At 34.3% G+C, this 20,718-nt stretch overlaps 1 pseudogene across 1 annotated transcript; it reads right to left on the bottom strand.

Moving 5' to 3' along the window:
• Positions 1–3,235: 3,235 nt before the first annotated feature.
• Positions 3,236–3,987, bottom strand: LOC308241068 (archaemetzincin-2-like; annotated as a pseudogene). Its single transcript has one exon. The product of its transcript is annotated as an archaemetzincin-2-like (transcript).
• Positions 3,988–20,718: the final 16,731 nt, after the last annotated feature.

Raw genomic sequence — 20,718 nt, 5'->3', positions numbered from 1 at the left:
GGAATCTTAAATGCATATTAGTGAGTGGGGGAAAAAAAGCCAATTTGTAAAGGCTGCAGATAGTCTGGTTCCAACTATATGTCTAGGTAGAGCACAGCAGATTTTTAAGGCAATCTATCTATGTCTGATGGATATGATAATAGTGTATAACTTCATTATACCTTTGTCCAAACCCACAGAGTGTGCAACACAAAGTGTAAAACCTATAACCAAAGTACCACTCTGGTGGGGATGTTGATAAAGGGGTAGGCTATATATGTGTGGGGGCAGGCAGTTATGGGACATCTGTGCACCTTCCTCTTAATTCTGGGTAATATAAAATTGCTCTAAAAATCGGTCTTTTAAAAAAGGTATTTAGTACACAAAGCTAGTGGCTTTATTTTCTGGCAACAGAAAAGAGATCTAGGACTTACACCCTTAAAGCAAACACTATGTAGTTATTCCAAGGGTGACAAACACAACTTTGTAATGTCTTCTTTTAAATTTGTATTTTGAATGGTTTTTCTTCATCACCATTCCCTACATGACTCAAACCTACGTTTATTTGGTGATTTTAGAACAAAGTATTTAAACTAATTGCATATCTAGGCCAAGTGTTAATTCAGTACTAAGGACACATTTTCTAAAGCTTCCTGAATTAATATGTCTATGTTATTTCCTTTAAACCAGGTTCACTGTTTCTATAGTGTATCAGGAATCATGATGCCTTTACACCTCCATCTCCAGGATCTTAATTTGAATATGTAAGCTTCTCTAACTGTTATCCAGGGTCAAATCTGTTTTATCTCCCTAGACCATTCTTATTATGTAGATCACACTAGCCCAATGTCCAGTGGAATAGTGTTTTGCCTCCACCTTTCTGTTTCTCAGCCGCTGGGCAGCTAGCATTATTGTTGTATATTGGTTAGGAGTAAAATCACTTGGATCACTAAACTGTTAAATTCTTTTTTCTGGAAGCAATTTTAAGCAAATATTTTAAAACTTAAACTTCCAGTTCTCATCAGTAGAATTGAAGAACATACGTGTAAAACTCATAGATTTGCTGTGTTGAGTGAGATATATTCGGACCATGGGAAATTTCAATAAATCCAGCTATTCTTACTTCAGATATCATATTCATTTTGAGCTAAGTTTTTGAAATCAGGAAAACACATGCAGTTCACTTTACAAATTCTCATTTCCTTGGTGATGGCAAACATTTCTAATTTACCCAAAAGCTTTCTCATACTCCTGGCTTAAAAACAATAGCTGTTAAGGTAGAAAGCTGTAATTAATTAGTCTATTTGTTATCCAAGATAATAAACTTTGCTTAACCTTGTACAATAATTACAAATCTCTCCTTGAGCTATTCATACAATTTTTAACTATTGCTATAAATATGTATTTCTATAAATATATATGCATATATTTATATATACCTACAAATAGAAAAATGAGACCTATATTTATTATTGCAATTACAAAAGAAGATAAGGTTTAGAAGATACATGTAAGAAGCAATCAACTTTAAATATTAGAGAATCAAAAATATTTACATAAATTACAAAAGGAACTGAAAATTTACAAATAAATGTATGAGTTAAATAGCAGATTAGACTTAAATGAAAAAATCAGCAAAATGAGAAATAGGCCCACATGGAACCCATATAGACAGATAGGAATTATTAAACTTTTCTAATATTCCTAGATATTTAATATTAAATAATTAGGTCTAGAGACAATGAAGAAAAGTCAAGAACATCCAATATATATTCAGTAGAATTTCTAGGAAAAGAAACTAAGAATTTGAACATTTCTACATTTGAAAAGGTAATAGCTAAGATTTTTCCAAAACCAAATATAAAGGTTCTCAATTCAGATTCAAAAAGTTCAAAAACTTCCAAGAAGATAGATAAAAAGAAATCCAAAAGAATGGCAAAAAAAAAAAAAAAAAAAGTGAAATAAGAGCATGTTCAAGACACAGACACTCTCCTATATAATAAAAGCCTAATCTGCAACTTAGTCACCTCAACCAGGAGTTTGACTGGGAGTTCGACGAGGGGGCGGTGCCAGCCGGCCAATCTCCCATGGCCTTCCCCTTCCCCTACACCAGCCCAGCCCAATTGGTCCCCATCCATGCATGAATTCATGCCCCATGCCTCTAGTGTTAAAATAAACCATAAAAAGTAATCAGTTTACCTTTGAATGGCAGGGAACTTCTAAATACTAAATACCAACATTATAATTTATGTGAATGGCATAATAATTATATTCCAATAGTCAACAGTCAAAGGGGTCATAATATAAATATTTAGCAGTAAAATATATTTTGAGGAACAAATAAAGGTACTTTTTATGTCTAATAAAGTCTGCACTAATTAGAAGGAAAGGGATGTCAGATTAAAAAGAATGGAAATGCAAATCATAAAGTAAAAAGCTGATGTACATCTGAAAAAAAAATAAGTGGACACAACAGTATAAAGCAATAAAGTTATGTATTTTAGAGGGAAATATAAAACAGGATAAAAATAAAAAGTGTGACAACAAAAACACATAAGTAGAAAATGTGATGCTCCTACATTTTAAAAAAGATATTAATTAAAATAGAAGACAGTATAAGACAATAACAAGTATAAGAGGAACCAATGAGTTCAAAAGCGAATAATTAACAATGTCAAAATAAACTTTCTTCAGTTCTGAGACAAAGAAAATGAATAATGTATAGAACATTTTGCTACATCTTTTGAAAACCTGTTCAATTCAAAAGACCACAACAGTCTCCAGAAACAGACCCTGAAAAAATAGCAACAACACAAAATCACACACAAGCCTTAGATTTACCTGACAAAGATTTTAAGGAAACAATCATAAATATTTTTGTTTTTAGTGTGCATGTATTTATTTTAATTACTCCTATTTGAAGTCTCTTGTTTTTGCACAACAGCAAGGCATCTTATTACCCAGTCTTTCCACTCCTTAAAAACTCCCACAGGTGTTGGTGAATTTACTAGTACATTATCCTCAGGACTATGCTTTGGAGTAACTGGAGGTGTGTCAGCAGATTTCTCATCAATCCACCCACCAGTGCTTTGCATCTTTCTATAATGTTGACGCCAATAGCACTCTGCAACTTGTGTAAACAGATAGGTCACAGAGTTAGGGGTGCTGGTCAGCTTCTCCCAAGTAGTTGCAGCTTGCATTAGGTGAGCAAGTCACTGGCAGTGACAAAATCCAAACACGTGTTCCTTCTCATGGGTTAAAGCCTTACAGGACTAAAGCAGCAAAACACCAGTCCCTGCATGAGTATTATATTTATCATCACTGCATGAGTATAATATTTATCAAAAACAGAATAGTCATTTGAAGATGTTTTTCTGCAACACCTTCACTTTGCCTTCATAGCTTGAACTGCAAAAATCACTGCCATGCCTGGCAAAGCTGAAAATCCAACATCATCTGTCAGAGGCTTATCCAAAGACAAAATTCCATGAGTCTCTTAGGCAAAGTTCAATCACTGTTATTCCCACAGCACAGAAGGCATCTTTGGGTTTCTTCTTTTCTAAGAACATCAGGATGTGCCCTGGATGTATTTGCAGGTGTGTGTCATCATTCTAAAGGGACACCTCCTTGCAGAGACAGGAAGCAGTTCTAGGAGATTTACTGTCCCGCCATATAAAAATGCTTCACAGTAGCCCTTGAGCTATTTAATATATTCTTCATTGGTAATTCTGGTGTTTCCTAGAGATCCAATGCACTGTATAAAAATACTGCATTTCTCTGGAGAGGGTGGCTTTCTGAAGGATCATTAAAAAATTCTTCAAAGTCTTGGGGAGCCTCAGGATGGGTGATCCCATCTGATTGAGAATGCAAGGTAATGGGTCCAATGAGATCAGTGGCTGGTTGGAAGGCTACATATATCAAACGCCGTTCCACAGCAACTTCTCATACTGTGTTTTTTGAGATGAGAGCAGTTCTTAGTGTCTGTTCTGAGTGTCGTGCTGTTTGCATCTTTAGGAAGAAAGACTCCTGTGAAGTTTTTATCTAACAAGGGCAGCCATGTCAGGGCTGGTGGAGAAGGTTGTTGTGCGGGATGCCTTCACCGGGCAGCACAGCCCAGGCAGCCCCCACCGGGCTCTGACACTCCCACTGCAGTACCTGCATGCCCTCACCCATAAATATATTTAATTAGCTAAAGGATAACAGACAGACAACTGAAGGAAACTGGAATAACAATATATACAAAAAATGAGAATATTAACAAAGAGATAGATATAATCTTTTTAAATAACTAAATTGAAATGCTGGAGTTGAAAAGTTGAAGTACTACACTTAAAATACCTCCTGAATATCATGCTAAATGAGATAAATCAGACAGAAAAAGTTAAGAACCACATGATTTTGCTCACATATGGTATATAAAACTGAAATTAACAAATGAATAAACAAGAAAAACAAATAACAACTCATAAACACAACAACAGGATGGTGTTACCATAGGGAAGAGGAATAGGGGTTAATAAGGGTAAAGGCTCAAATATATGGTGAGGGAAGAAGATTTGACTTTGGGTGGTAGACACATAATGCAATATATAGATTATGTATCATAGAAATGTACACTTAAACATATGTCATTTTATTATCCCATGTCATCCCAAAAAAGAGGGATAAAAATCAAGTAGCTTTTTTGAAGAAATGACTATAAACTTTCTAAATATGAGAAGAGATGTTTATATCTATATATCTATATATCTATATATCTATATATCTATATATCTATATATCTATATATCTATATATCTATATATATGTGTGTGTGTGTGTGTGTGTGTGTATGTATGTGTGTGTGTGTGTGTGTGTATATATATATATATATATATATATATATATATATATATATATATAAAAGCCCAGCTTCCGAATGGTGGAACAACCAGAACGACTGGTCAACCAGTTGCTATGACACGCGCTGACCACCGGGGGGGCAGCTGCTCAATGCAGGACCTGCACCCTGGTGGTCAGTGTGCTCCCACAGTGGGAGCGCCCCTTGGCTGACTGGGATGAGCAGCGCTCCCACAGTGGGAGCAGCTGCTTAGAGGGTGGGTCCACAGCTACTCAGCTGACCAGGATGAGTGGCTCTCCCACAGCGGGCTGATGCCTGCAGGCCATGCCCCCCACCAGTGCATGAATCCTGTGCACTGGCCTCTAGTAAAAATATAAGATCAATGAACACCAAATAGAATCAATATAAGAAACTCACAGTAATACAACTTTTAATCAAAAGTTTAAAAGTCAAAGAAATGCAAGATAATTCATATATAAAGAATTATACATAAATTAAATATGGAACTGCCATTTGACCCAGTGATCCTACTTCTAGGAATATATCTTAAGAAACCTGAAACGTCAATCAGAAAGAATGTGTGCACCCCTATTTCATAGCAGCACAGTTTATAATAGCTAAGATCTGGAAACAGCCCAAGTGCCCATCAGTAGATAAGTAGAAAAAAAAGGTGTTGTATACCTCGGAATACCATACAGCAGTAAAAAAGAAGGATCGCTTACCCTTTGAGACAGCATGCAGAGACCTGGAGATTATTATGCAAAGTGAAATAAGCCAGTCAGAGAATACAAGTATCACATGAACAAAATAAACTGATGAACAAAATAGATCCAGAGACATAGAAACATGGAACAGACTGTCAAATCTCAGAGGGAAGGTGGAGGAGGGTGAGTGAGTGGGAAGAGATCAACAAAAAACTTGTATGTATATAGGACATGACAATAGGGTGGTGAAGGCCTGGGGTGGGAAGTGGGGTGGGCTAGAAGGGGTCAGTGGGGGAAAAAGTGGAACATATGTAATACTTTTGACAATAAAGATTTTTTTAAAAAGGAGAAAAAAAGAATTATACATCAATTCCAAGTAGAATATACCTCTGGAATGCAAGGGTGATATAATATATGAAAATAAATCAGTGTAATGTACCACATTCACAAAATGAAGGAAGGATAACACACTATCATTTAAAGTTATGTGGTAAATGCATTTGACAAAATTCAGCACCCTTTGAAGATAAAATCACTCAGCAAATTAGGAATAGAAGTTACCTTAATATATAAATGGCCATACATGAAAAATTTATAGGCAACATCATACCCCATGGTGAACTTTCCTCCACAATTAAGAAAAAAACAAAAATTCACTTTTAAAAAAAAATATGTTTTTATTGATTTTTTAGAAAGAGGAAGCGGGGGGAGAGAGAGAGAGAGAGAGAGAGAGAGAGAGAGAGAGAGAGAGACATCAATGATAGACAAACATCAACCAGCTGCTTCCTGCACATCTCCTACTGGGGATCAAGCCAGAAACCCTGGAGTGTGCCCTGACTGGGAATTGAACCAGTGACCTCTTGGAACATGGGTCAATGCTCAATTACTGAGCCACACCAGCCTGGAAAGACAAAGATTCTTCCTTTAACATTTAAAATTTCTACTTAACACAGTACTGGAAGTCCTAGACAAATCAATTAAGCAAGAAAAAGAAATAAAAGCATGCATGTTGAAAAGAAAGAAGTAAAGTTATATCTATTCACAGAAGACATTAAGTTCTACATAGAAAACCCTACAGTTTCTATGTAAAAAAAAAAAAGAAAACTTAAAACTAATGGATGAATATAAAAGTCATCATTTAAAAATCAGTTGCAGTCATGTACACTAACAATGAACCATTTGAAAAGGAAATTAAGAAAACAATTTTATTTATAACTAGAGGCCCGATGCATGAAATTTGTGCAATGGGCACAGCCCTCATAGCCCCGGCTGCCTTGGCTGGCCCTTACAGCTTTGGCTGGCCCTTGCAGCTCTTCACTGCCTCAAGCGGCCCTCACAGCCCCTCGCTGCCTCAGCCGGCCCTCACAGCCCTGGCTTCATCCGGAAGGTTGTCCGGATGGTCATCTGGAAGGTCATCTGGACGATCATTCTTCTGTTTGGTCTAATTAGCATATTAGCTCTTTATTATATAGGATGGCATCAAACATAAAATAAAAATAAACTTTAAAAAGGAGGGAAGAAATTTATACTAAAAGCTATAAAAGCCACTGAAGGAAATGTCTATATCCATATAGATAGATATAAATATAAAAATATAGAGATGTACATACATAATGTTGAATCCTTACTTTTCACCATATACAAAATTAACTCAAAAATGGATCAAAGATCTAAATGAAAATAGTTATTAAAGTGTTAGAAGGAAACACAGAGGGTAAATTTCATTAAAATTGGATTTGGCAATGATTTCTTGAATATAACTCTAAAAGCATCAGAAATAAAATAAAAATAGATAAGTTGGACATCCTCAAAATTAAAAATTTTTGTACATCTAAGGATACTATCAATATATTGACAAGGCAACCTATAGAATGAGAGAAAATATAAATAAATGTAAATCATATATTTGTTAAGAGGGTAATATCAAGAATATATTAACTATTTCTATGACTTAACAAGAACAACCTGATTTTTAAAAATGGCAAAGAACTTGAATGTACTTTTCTCCAAAAATAGATTTGTAAACAAAACACTACAAATATTACCAAAGGAAATGAAAGAATACTCCAATAAATGGACAGAGAGCTTGTGGAAATATTTGCATATCTCCAAAGAAGAAATACAAATATCCAATAAGCACATGCCATGATGTCAACAGCACAAGCCATTAGGAAAATACAAATCAAAACCAAAATGAGATACTACCTCATACCTACTAGATATTTATAATAATTTTTAAATGAAAAATAATGTGTTAACAAGGCTATGGATAAATGGGAATTTTCATATATGGATTTTTGGGACAAAAAAGAGTGCCAGCTCTGTGAAGAGCAGTTTGTGTTTCTTCAACTAGAAATAGAATTAGAATGTTACCTAGCAATTCCATTTGTAGGTATATATTTAAGAGAAATGAAAACGTATGTCTACATAGATACTTATATGTGAATGTTTATAGCAGTATCTACATACATAAAAGCCAAGCGACCAGAATGACCAGTCACTATGATGCACACTGTGGTGGCCAACTGGCCTGATCAGGGCCCCAATCAGCCCTGCCAACCTTCTGCGGATCCTCCCCCCAGCCAGCATGGCCCCCAATCACCCCTCCACCCTAATTGGGGGTGGGGACAGCCAGCCAACTGCCCTTGGCCCTTCCCCCTCTACCGGCCCGGCCCTGATCGGCCCCCATCGCGGTGGGTGGCCAGACCCCACCTGTGCACAAATTCGTGCACCGGGCCTCTAGTTGTCTATAATAGACAAAAGGTGGAAAAATGTCTATCAATGAGTGAATGGATATACAAAATGCAGAATATGCATACAATAAAATATTGGTCACCCATAAAAAGAAATATATGTACAACTTGAATAAACTTTGAAGGCATTATTAAGTGAAAGAAGCTAGACAAAAGTTCACACATTGAATGGTTCCTTGTATATGAATATCCATGGATGAATGGATAAAGATGTGAGATATATATACATATATATATATATATATATATATATATATATATATATATATATAGTATACTATACAAAAATAAACTCTTGCTATTTGGACAACATGGATAGACCATGAGGGCATTATGCTTAGTGAAATAAATCAGACAGAGAAAGACGAATATCTAATGATCTGATTTACATGGGGAAACTAAAAAACAAAATAAACAAACAGACAGACAAATTCACACATACAGAGAACAGATTGATAGTTGCCAGCGGGGAGGTAGGATGTGCAAAATGGATGAAGGGCGTCAAAGGTACAAATTTTCAGTAATGAGTAAGATATTATAAACATAAATGAATCATGTTCAGTTATAAAAAATGTCATTGAAATGTAATGTATAGCATGGTGAATATAGTTAATAATACTCTACTACATATTTGAAAGTTGCCAAGAGATTAAATCTTAAAAGTCCTCATCAGAAGAAAAAAAAAAAAGAAAAAAATTATAACTATTTATGGTGATGGATGAAAACTACTTACTGTGGTGATCATTTTGCAATGTACACAAATATTGAATCATTACATTGTACAATCAAACTAATATGTTGTATGTCAATTATACCTGAATAAAAAATATAAAAGGAGATCATCCCTATACTGCATCCCTGGACAAACTAATTCTGCAAAACTGAAGAGCAAATATTACTTCTCCCACTCTTTCCCTTACTCCCAAGGCAAAATTTTGGGACAATTCATATAGGTGCTTATGTTTAACTTTGTATTTACTCTATTATAGTTTTTATTATTTTGTGTTTTAATTATTTTATACATACATATCATTTTTCAATCATAACTGTATATAAGTTTGAGAACAGAAAATGATCTTGAGAAAGTCACCTAACAAAGTTTCTCAAGTTTAACTGCATTCAGTAGTTCATTAAAAAGAAAAAAATATATATATTTGTTCATTGTCAACTAGGTTCTAGAGATTGTACTGGGTACCAAAAAACATAACTGAATAGGACTATGTTCCTGCTTTCCCAGATTTAAAATACTACTATACATATTTTATACTACTACCACAACTACTCATTGTGGTAACAACAACTAAAATAACACTATCACAACAGCAATAACAAAAACATCTGTGGGGGTCTTCATTATGAGAACAGTATGGTGAGTATTTTGATGAGTATAGCAACTTGTTCAGTTACGAACTACTAATAACTTCAATTTTCTTTATAATAGAAGAGGGAATTAAAGCTCAGAGAAACTGACTAAACTTTTCAACTTCTCCAAGTTAATAATCTTTTAAGACCTCATGAATGCAGTAAAATTAAATGAGGTGACTCTATTAATAGAAATTAGTTACGTGAAAGATGGCTAAGGAACTATTGTCTATCAGTGAGAAAGGTAGTTTTGGATCAAGAACAGTATGGCGTTTCCTCAAAAAACTAAAAATGGAACTTCCATTTGACCCAGTGATCCCACTTCTAGGAATATATCCCAAGAAACTAGAAACACCAGTTAGAAAGGGTATATACACCCCTATGTTCATAGTGGCCCAATTCACCATAGCTAAGATTTGGAAACAGCCTAAATGCCCATCAGCAGATGAGTGGATTAAAAAACTGTGGTACATCTACACAATGGAATACTGTGCTGCGGTAAAAAAGAAGGAATTCTTATCATTTGCAATAGCATGGATGGAACTGGAGAGCATCATGCTAAGTGAAATAAGCCAGTCAGAGAAAGATAAATATCACATGATCTCACTCATTTGTGGAATATAATGAACAACATAAAGTGATGAACAAAAATAGATCCAGAGACAGAGAAGCATCAATCAGACCGTCAAACCTCAGAGGGAAGGTAGAGAGGGTAAGGGGGGTAAGGGGGAGAGATCAACCAAAGGACTTGTATGTATGCACATAAGCCTAACCAATGGACACAGACACCAGGGGGGTGAGGGCATGAGTGGGGGGAGGTGGAGGGGGCAATGGGGGGATAAGGACACATATGTAATACCTTAATCAATAAAGAAAAAAAAAAATATATATATGTGAAAAGTTTCAAAAAACACGTGACTTCAAGGGAAAAAGAACACACATTTTCTAGATTGAGAAGGATGTATGAGGGGGTAGTGTTGTATATTGTAGGAAGAAAGAAAAATTTAAGCCAAGGAACTATGGTAAAAATATAATTCATGCAAAATTGGAGTAGTATGATGAGAATGGAGCATCTAGTGAGTGGTCATATGTAGCTCAAAGGAAATTTTCAAATGGTGGCTTCAATTAAATGATGAAGCAGATCATAGTTACTCTGGTTTAATTTCTGAACACAAGATTTTTTGCTTTACTTATAGTTTATGAATAGTTTTATACTAAAGTAAATCAAAGGGAATCAAAATGGACATTTTTTATCACACATTAAAACTTGGCACCACAAGGTTCTCCATATTTATCAGAAAAAAAGTTAAAAAAAAATAGAGATGTAATAAAGATTTGTTATTTGATCAGTCTTGACTAACTTTGAGACCAGTAGGTCTCCCATGTAGGAATATTTGGTGAATATATGATTGAATGAGTAATATTAATTTATGCAGTGAAGGGACAATTGTTCTGTCTGGGTTATATAACAGGTCTAACAACTGGCAATGTGAAGGCAAAAGAAAGAAAATTTATTTCCTATTATTATTATTTTATTTTAGAAATTCATAAAGAGAAAACTGGTTTTTAACCCAGAAAAAATAACTATAAGAAATATGGTCTTCTTATTTATAAAAATATTTTATTCAGTTGTTAAATGTCCTTAAAATATATCTTCAAAGATGTACTAACGTCTGTCATTTACTGTACAGCTTGTCTTCTACCAGTTGAAGGTCTATGAATGTAACAATTCAAATTAAAATTGCTAATCCTAGACTTAGAGGGAAAAAAAGACAGTGGGAAATATGCACTTATATTTTAACTGGCACATTAGACTTAGACAACTAATTCTGTCAAATAACAAAGTGCCCAGTACATTTTATCCTATAAATGAATAAAAATGTTTCACAGACTGTTTAAAAATATTATCATATACAACTGAAAGTGACTTAATATTATTTCAGTATACAGCAATCTTATTAGAATAATGCTTTATGGAAAAGTTTAGCAGTGGAAGAAGAGGAATGGGTGGAATTATTCCTTAATGAGAAAGAATATCAAGCACATGGATGATTAGATCAAAATGTGTTAATTAATATCCATCTTAGTCAAACATAATTTAATTAGACACTTAAGTATACAGAAAGTTAAATAAAATAACTTGTTAGGTAAGTAACCTGTAGAACAGCTGACTACACATGGGCATGGATATAGGTGCTAAATTCAATGCACCTAGAAAGAGGTACAACTTCATTACACGGCAGGAATTGTGAGTAATGGTATTCTGCTGAAATCAAGGTCTCCTTACTCAAGAAAATAAAATGATTTTTTATGCTAAGAAGACTGTCTCGTGATCATTTGTATTTCCTAAGTTTACTGAAGGCCTTTTCTAAATGAATTCTCCATATGCCCTTCTTACATCTTTATGTCTTTCCCTAAATCCCATGGTGAAATCCTACTCAGAAGTAAGTATTCAATTTAAATTCAACTTCACATTCTCCATGTACTTCTTATGACTGGCTGAGTCCTTTTGATACTCACATAATCCCCCTCTTTCTGTTTCCACAGAACACTTTGTAGAGACCATTGTTGGAGCTCTTATGCTGATGTGTCATTCTCTTTCTATACCTCTTTCTACTCACCTAAGTTTGGGAAACTCGATAACAGAGTATTTCTTTAACTTTCAGAGTTTTCTCACAACCTGGTGCATAGCAAGTGATAACTAAATGTTTTTTAATGACCAAATAAATGTAAAAAGGAATGAATTAAAAGAAATAATAAATCAATAAATGGATGGATAAATTAAAGTGATGGTAGGCAAGCTAATTATTACTTTTTGCTTCCATTAAGAATTTCATTCCATTGATCTTTACATTTCTATGAAATCTGTGTTCCTGTCATCTGCCTCTATCATTCTCCATTTATTCTCAATGCTAATATCTATTCTCCTTTCTGTTGCCTTTTGACTCCTTTTTGTTGTTGTTGTTGTTGTTAATCTTCACCTGAAGATATTTTTTCAGTGATTTTTAGGGAGAGTAGAAGGGAGGATGAGAGACAGAAAGACAAACACACTGATGTGAGAGAGACACATCCATTGGTTGCCTCCCACACGTGTTACGACCAGGGCCAGAGATTGAGTCTGCAACCGAAGTACATGCCCTTGACCAGAATCAAGCCCGGTCCCTTCAGTCCACAGGCCGACGCTCTATCCACTGAACCAAACTGGCTAGGGCCCCTTTTGCCTCTTCCTCTCAACTGGGTTTCTCTACTCCTAATCTCACCATTTCTATGTGACTATTGATTCTCAGTGCACCCCTGTTTTGGAGACAGTGATGTTCTTTTATTCTAGGTAGAGAGAGATGAATTATCTCATGAAGGTTTTATGACCTGCTTCAGGTTAGAAGTATAGGAGAAGCTAAGAGAGAGACCTTCCTACTCCTTCTGTATTCTCACACTCCTTCAGCTTAAAGTATTCAATATGCCAAGGTAAAATATTTTGGGGTAGCATTTCCTGAACTGAATCACTTGCCTACGAAGGTTAGAGTACCTCAGCAATAATGGGATATTGAAGATACAACCAGAAGCATTTGCTGTCATGCTGTCCAGATGAGAAAACAATGTAGCAGTATTTAGGTTGGGCATCTAAAAAACTCTCACAGCTGTGCTAAAAATGCTGACATTGGGCTACTTTCATTATTCTAGTCATTATAAAGGAGAACACTCTAAAAATGTGGCTTACATACCTCATTACCAAAACATTGCCAAATGTTCACAGCTGACTGGTAATTGTCATTAGTTTTGGCTAATTGACCTGAAAACTGGGGGGCCTGGCCTGCAGGGATCAGCCACTGTGGGAGCACCACTCAACCTGGTCAGCTCCTGTGTTGAGCGCCTGCCCCCCGGTGGTCAGTGCTCATCATAGCAACTGGTCAACTAGTCATTCTGGTCATTCCACCATTTGGTGGCTAGGCTTTTATTGTATAGGATTCCATAAAGTTAGATTCATAATTAGACAGATATGTGACATGGATAAAACCAAGGAGAACTGATAAATGTAGCCCTGATTCTGAGCAATGATGTGCCTCCTAAAAATTAAAGGAATGATGGGACATTAGGTGATATCTAGCAGTCCTTCCATAAATGGTTAAGCATATGCTTAGTCTACTATCTTGGACCAATGGTCACAGTGTCTATTGCTGAAGCTCCAGGATCTATCATAGTCTCTAGTAATTGGTAAGAACTCAAAATACATTTGCTTGCTGAATGAATAAATGAATGACTAGAACCAAAAAACAACTGGCACATAATAGGCACTAAAGAAATATTTGTACTTTCTTTATACTTCCTTCTCTAGCAAAGACAAATAGAAATTTCTATATGCCTTTATAATAAGGCATAGCCATCTTTTATCTGAATACTACAGATATTAATTACACATGTATTTAGTAAAATGTAAATTCTTTTGAATTACATCTAGATGTTCTGAGTCCTAAATTATAAATATTATCATGAAATTTATTATTTTTATTCACTAATATCCTTATATACATAAATAATAAATATCATAAACTAACATTATTTAATAGTTATCTAGATACTACTCATCAAGCACAATAGGTGCAGTTTTCAGGTCAATTAGCCAAAACTAATAACAATTACCAATCAAAGCAATAAACCACAGTCCAGTAATTATGATCTACTGGAAGCTTGGTGCACGGGATTCATGCACTTGTGGGGGGCGTGGCCTGCAAGGATCGGCCACTATGGGAGCACCACTCATCCTGGTCAGCTCCTGTGTTGAGCGCCTGCCCCGCTGGTGGTCAGTGTGCATCATAGCAACTGGTCAACCAGTCATTCTGGTTGTTCCACCATTTGGTGGCTGGGCTTTTATTATATAGGATTCCATAAAGTTAGATTCATAATTAGACAGATATGTGACATGGATAAAACCAAGATTGGAAAGATTTTGCCATTGTATCCCAAGACTCATTTCACTTCAGAGATTACATGAGGCCAACTAATTTTTTAAAAGTTTTAAACCACAATATTAGCTGCATTATTTAAAAGATATGCCATATAGACAAGATTCAGGAAACTTGTGTTTGCACAATACACATAGTCATTATTTTCTAATTAAAAGTAGGTGGTGTGTCAATAGACACACCTCCAGATGCTAAAATTAAACAGGAGATATTTTTGCATACTTTAGGACATGACTAAGAATATGACTATGTTAGGATTATTAGCATGCAAATAGTATAGATTTCAGAATTAGCCAAATTTATTTTTATAAAATTAGCTGTATTCTGGTATAATTGACATGTATTATAATTCACTGATTTTAGTTTACAAGTCAATGAATTTTGACAAATGTATATGTTTATATAATTACCTTAACAATTGAGATATAAAATGTTATGTAGCAGTTCCTTTATGCCACTTTGTATTTAGCTCTTCCCTCCCTATTCCTGACCTCTGAAAACCATAGATCTGAGTTCTGTCACAATTGTTTTCCCTTTCTAAAATTTTATATAAATGAAAAAAAAATGTATATGTGTTATTTTTTGGTTTTATTAATCTCTGGGTTATTTATCATAACAAATGCTTTTGAGATTAATGCATGTTTTGCCTGCAAAGTGGGCATATGCTCTGACCTGGAATTAAACTGTGACCTCTTGGTTCATAGGTGGATGCTCAACCACTGAGCCACGCCAGTCAGGCAGCACTTTATAATTTTTACCAAATAAGTATAACGAAAACCTTCTTTGTTTTAATGTAAATTACCCTGATTACAAATGAGTGCCTAATCACAATGCCTTTATCTTGCAATTCTGCAGTCACCATTATGCTAGCACTTATATTACATGGTTTTCCTTTTACTGTTATCTCTTTTTACCTCCTTATTCTTTTTTATTGATTTAGACTGAGATTTCTTCTGCATATTTAAAAGTTATGTTTGGATTTCTTATCTTGGTTTTCTTTAGCCTAAGATCCATACTAATATATATTTATTCAAATGCCACCTCTTCCTAAGTCCTCTTAAAAATATATATTCTTTCCTCACTGCAGTATGTAGACTTTGTCTACCATTTTAGTACTAGTTTGTGATAGAAATACTTTCTTTTTCTTTTCCTCATCTTAGACTTTAACAAGCTGTTTCACCATTCTTACTCTTTCATCTTTTGCATCATCTTTTGGATTTATTTCTCTAATTTTCTAAATATTTTCTCTTGAAACGTTTTATTATGGGCCTTGATGACATCTCTCATACTTTCATGTATGATATTCCATAGTAATATTGCATTAAATTTAATTATATTAAATTATTTTCAACATCCTTTTAAATCAAAACATTAAAATTACTATTCAATTTTTGTCATGCTTCCAGTGATTCTATTGAGAAGTTTCATGATAATACTTCACTAATACTTTGAATTTCATTGTCTTTTATAATCTTAACTAGAGGCCCGATGCACAAAATTCATGCAAAGTGCTTGGCAGTCGCAGCCCTGGATTCATCCGGAAGGTCGTTCGACTGTCTGGTCTAATTAGCATATCATGTTTTATTATTATAGATTATCACTATAATATGTCTAGATTTTTTAATCTCTGATTTTTAGCACTCTATGTGTTTTAAATCCAAGGTACTTGACCTGTCTCTATATCTGGTCAATTAATATCCATTTTCCTTCCAATGTTTCGCCATTTTTTATTTGCATTTTCTTCTTCTGAAATTCCTGTTATTTAGAATTTTGGACCTTGACTTTTATCTAACATATCTGTTATTTTTAAAAGAAGTATTTTCTGTCTTATTTCTTCCCTATTATCTTCTGTAGGAAATCCTCAATCTGATCTTCCTAGTCACTTTTATAGGATGACTTTATCTGCTGTATAATTATTTATTGGATTATCTTTTTTCAACTGTCATTTTTATACTTAGCAAACTGAAAATATTGATATTACTTTATTCTATTTTCATATGGATAATATCCTTTATCTGCCAAAATATACTTATTTGTTTTAAATTTTTATTTTTCTGTTCCAATGCTTCTGCTGTAGCTTGCTAAATAGTATAGTTCATTATTTTCTTATTGAGTTGTACTCGTCACATCTTACGTTCCCCTCATTTATTCAGCTTCTGTCTCTGGAAATACGTATTAGCGAGTGGTCAAGGCTAGGCTGCAGTTAGTGCTTTTGGAAAGCACTCCAGTTTTGATAAGTATAAACCCATATTGATGATTCCCATTTATTTGAGGCAGTTTTTCTAGCCAGATGCTGCTGCTAAGTTCTTATATCCCTTTAAATCAAGAACTATCTCAGAGAATCTGGATTCTAAGGACCTTACCATGGTTATAGCCCCTGTTCTTTGAATTAAATCCACTTTTCTTATCAATAAATATGATTCTTTACAATAAACTCCCTTTTCTAAACAAATATGATGCAAATTCATGCTAGAAGCATAATTAACAAAGTTAGACACTAATAATTTAGTTTTCTCATAGGACTGTTTTTGCTACTACTAAAGAAAAAAGCTACTAACAATGAGAAATTAAGTGAGCCATTAAATATTAAACAATTGCTTTAAGTAGTAAAATTCAATATCAGTGACCTATTTTTTTTTTCAAGAAGTTACTTTTTTCTCCCATCTAGTTTAGAATACTTGGATAGCTAATTTTATTTTTAGATGTGTGTATTTAAAAATCTGTTTTAATTTTATTTTATTGATTTGAGAGAGAGAGAGAAACTCTGCTTTGTTGTTCTACTTAATTATGCATTCATTGATTGATTCTTATATGTGCCCTGACCAGGGATTGAACTCACAACCTTGGTGTTTGGGGACAATGCTCTAACCAACTGAGCTGTATGGCCAGGGCCTAAAATCTGTTTTTACATAGAGATTTTCTTTAAAAAGGATGGGTGTTATTTTGTGACATATTGTCAGGTGTCTAAAATACACATTTTAATGATTCAATGTTGAATTTATAAATCTTTTTCTCTCTTTTATCATGTGGGCACTGTTCAATTTTCCTTATTGCTAAGACAAGAAAAACAGGAGCTTTATGATGAACAGAGAAAGGTCTCGCAAGCCCCAGTGACTTTTCATGAACTAAGGAGTGATGTTAGTGATCGTCAGATACAAGTGATTTTCTTCATAAATCTCCTTTTCCTTACAAAAGCGACTCATTGTTTACTCACTTTCCACAGACTTGTTCAGGTTTTCTGTTGTATACAATTTAATGAGAGCAGTCACAGTAAACATCAAAACTGAGTGTGTGTCAGAGAGAAATCTTTAAGTTTGTTCATAGAATTACTTGAGCTTTTGTTTTTTAGCTCTCAGCTTGTTTTCAAGATGGGGAAAAATTAAAGATCCAATTTTGATACCAATTACTACATTGTGTATGTTGTGTATTGTGAATATGTGTGTGTGTGTGATATATATATGTATATACAATTACAGACTTTGCCTAATAATATCACAAGGCTTAGATTTTAACTTAAGTTTAAAAGAGTGATGGTCAAGTATACTTCCTACCATAGCCAGGCTCACCTATTTCCCTTTTCCCTCTGCAACAGCCGTCATTTGGTTGGCTGCTCTGTTTTCTGTTGCCAGGGTCAGGCCCCTTGAGGCAGACAGCTGGGCCTCCTTGATTGAAGATCTCCACCTCTATAATTCACCTAGACCTCTCTAATTCCCTGCCACCCATCATCTGCTAGTTGTACAGCTTTACAACTATTTGAACATAGAACAAGATATATCTGCTTGCTTTGCCCTTTGGGTACACTAATCTTTTTTTCTGAGACTGTGTACTTATGTTGGGAGAGGTTATTGTTTCTAGTCAGGGGGCGTGAAGATGTAATGAGAATGTACTTAATTTATGGCTGCTGTTTCTATTTGCCTTATGTGTGTTGTGTCCTTTCCAGATATTTCCCAAAGGAACACTTAATTCATCTAAAATATTTCATATATAAATCCGCGCTTATGTGGTAACTTCACTGACACATGGTGTAAACTCATTTTTTTCTATTTGCCAATTTGGCTTAATATGCCCTGGAAGGGAATGTTCCCCTGATCAAATGGAAGAAACAGGAACTCTAATAGAAGGGATATAGGTCCCTTTTCTACTACAATTTCCTCATTCCCTCCAAATGAAAGCCATAAAACACTTGTAGTTTTATTTTTTGCAAAATAATGGAGGGTAAGCTTGCTGGATAGAAGAAGGAACTAGTGTAAAGCTTGCTGATGCTGGAGATTTTAGTTCTTTATTCTAGGAGTTAAAAGCCTTTGGAAGAACACAAGATCTCTGTGTCGGCATTTTACTGTGGTGGGGATCAAATGCCACTGATTCCTGCTCATTAGGGCTGTTTCTCCCTCACCTGGGAGGCTTAAAGAAGACTTTATGAGAGCTCAGTGAGGATTAACTTCATAGGCAAGAATAATAAGAAAAAATCTGGATGGTGGGTCTTAATTTGTGAGAGAATGAGATCATTTAGTTATTATACCCTGGGAACATTTTAAAAATTTAAATGCATTACAGCTTTAAATACATGTTAAATCCTTTAAAATCTGTGAGAGATGGGGTTAATACAATGGTGCTTGTACTATTTTTTTTTTTTCTGAGTGAGAGAAAGCTAACTTTGGTTATATTAAGAGTGAAAAAAAAAAAGATCACTATCCATTTTCCTTCTTGACTTCAGCATATCAGAATTAAGTGCTTGGAGCGCATGGGTGTGTTTGTTATAACTCATTATTTTAATCCAGAAAGTATTAAGTATAATATTTCTGTTATGAACACATAATACATTATAAATACACATAGAGGTGTATTTTTTATTTTCATTTGTCTCGATATAACTGCCTTTTACTTTGAAAATTACTTTTAATGATCTTAAAAACAAATGACTTTACTGTATAACTGGAGGAATTGGGGCCCAGAAAATAGGGCTTGGCTAAGTGTTATAGTGTCAATCAGTGTCTGCTCTTACATTGCCCAGACTTTACACTCTCCAGCACACCTTATAATGTCTTTTAAAGCTAGTCACTATTTGGAGAGCAAACTTGTTTTCCAAAAACTTCATTGTGCTATGCCAATATTTAGTGTTGATCTATGTTTATAAATGACAAATCTCTTAGCCAAAATAGTAAACAAAGTTTCTTTTCACTACATAGTTACTCATTGTTTGGTTCTCATGGGATTTTGTTCAATCCAATAAATTAACAATTATTTGTTTAGGAAGTCTTATATCCTAAATATGGTACAAATTTTAGAATAAGGGAAAATATAAGACATAGTGACTACAATCAAAGAAATTACATTTCTATGATTTTACTTATAGTATTGGATAATGATTATATGTTTGCATATTTATCTCTTCTACTTTCTTCCCAACAACATTGTAATACTGAGTAATACAAAGTATGTCTGCTAATATAACTGACTGATAAAGGAAATGTTTTCTTCAAACGATAACAGATTCTAATTAGAATATCTTGAGTTAGAATAGTTATGGGTTCAACTCACTATCAAGATCTTCTGATCAGACAGTTTAGCAAACATTTTAAAACTTTATTCCCTTAATTCATATGTAGAAATCTATTTTCTTCCATAATATAGTATAAACATCAGGAATATTACTAATGTCCAACTCTATTTTCTCCCTCAACAATATTTCATTTGATGAGGTTAAAAGAATTTCCTTAGCCATAATTTGTTAGTTCTGAGGTTTTTACCTAAGGCAAACTAATGAAGTGGTATGAAAAGGAGACATGGTATAGCCCAGTAGAAATGAAGACACATAAAGATCTCTTCCAGATGGTTACTAGACTTAACATGGTGATCGTTTCATTAGGTATTTAAAGTTGAATCACTGTATTTTATACCTGAAACTAATTTAATATAGTATATCAACTATGCTTCAATATAAAAACTAAGGCCTCTGAATGAGAATGTCAAAGATAAACATACTGGTCATATAACTTTAATAATGTTCCATATTTTTGCTCAAAGCTTGTGCCCAAGTTTTAACAATAAGACTTCTGCTTGGCTTTCCTTGAAAGTAAATCTCACCTTGTTTCTAATTTCTATTATTTGGGTTGCTATTT

The sequence above is a fragment of the Plecotus auritus genome (assembly GCF_963455305.1).
Source record: "Plecotus auritus genome assembly, chromosome: 2".
Taxonomy (NCBI): Eukaryota; Metazoa; Chordata; class Mammalia; order Chiroptera; family Vespertilionidae; genus Plecotus; species Plecotus auritus.
This window is presented reverse-complemented; position numbering and strand designations above follow the sequence as displayed.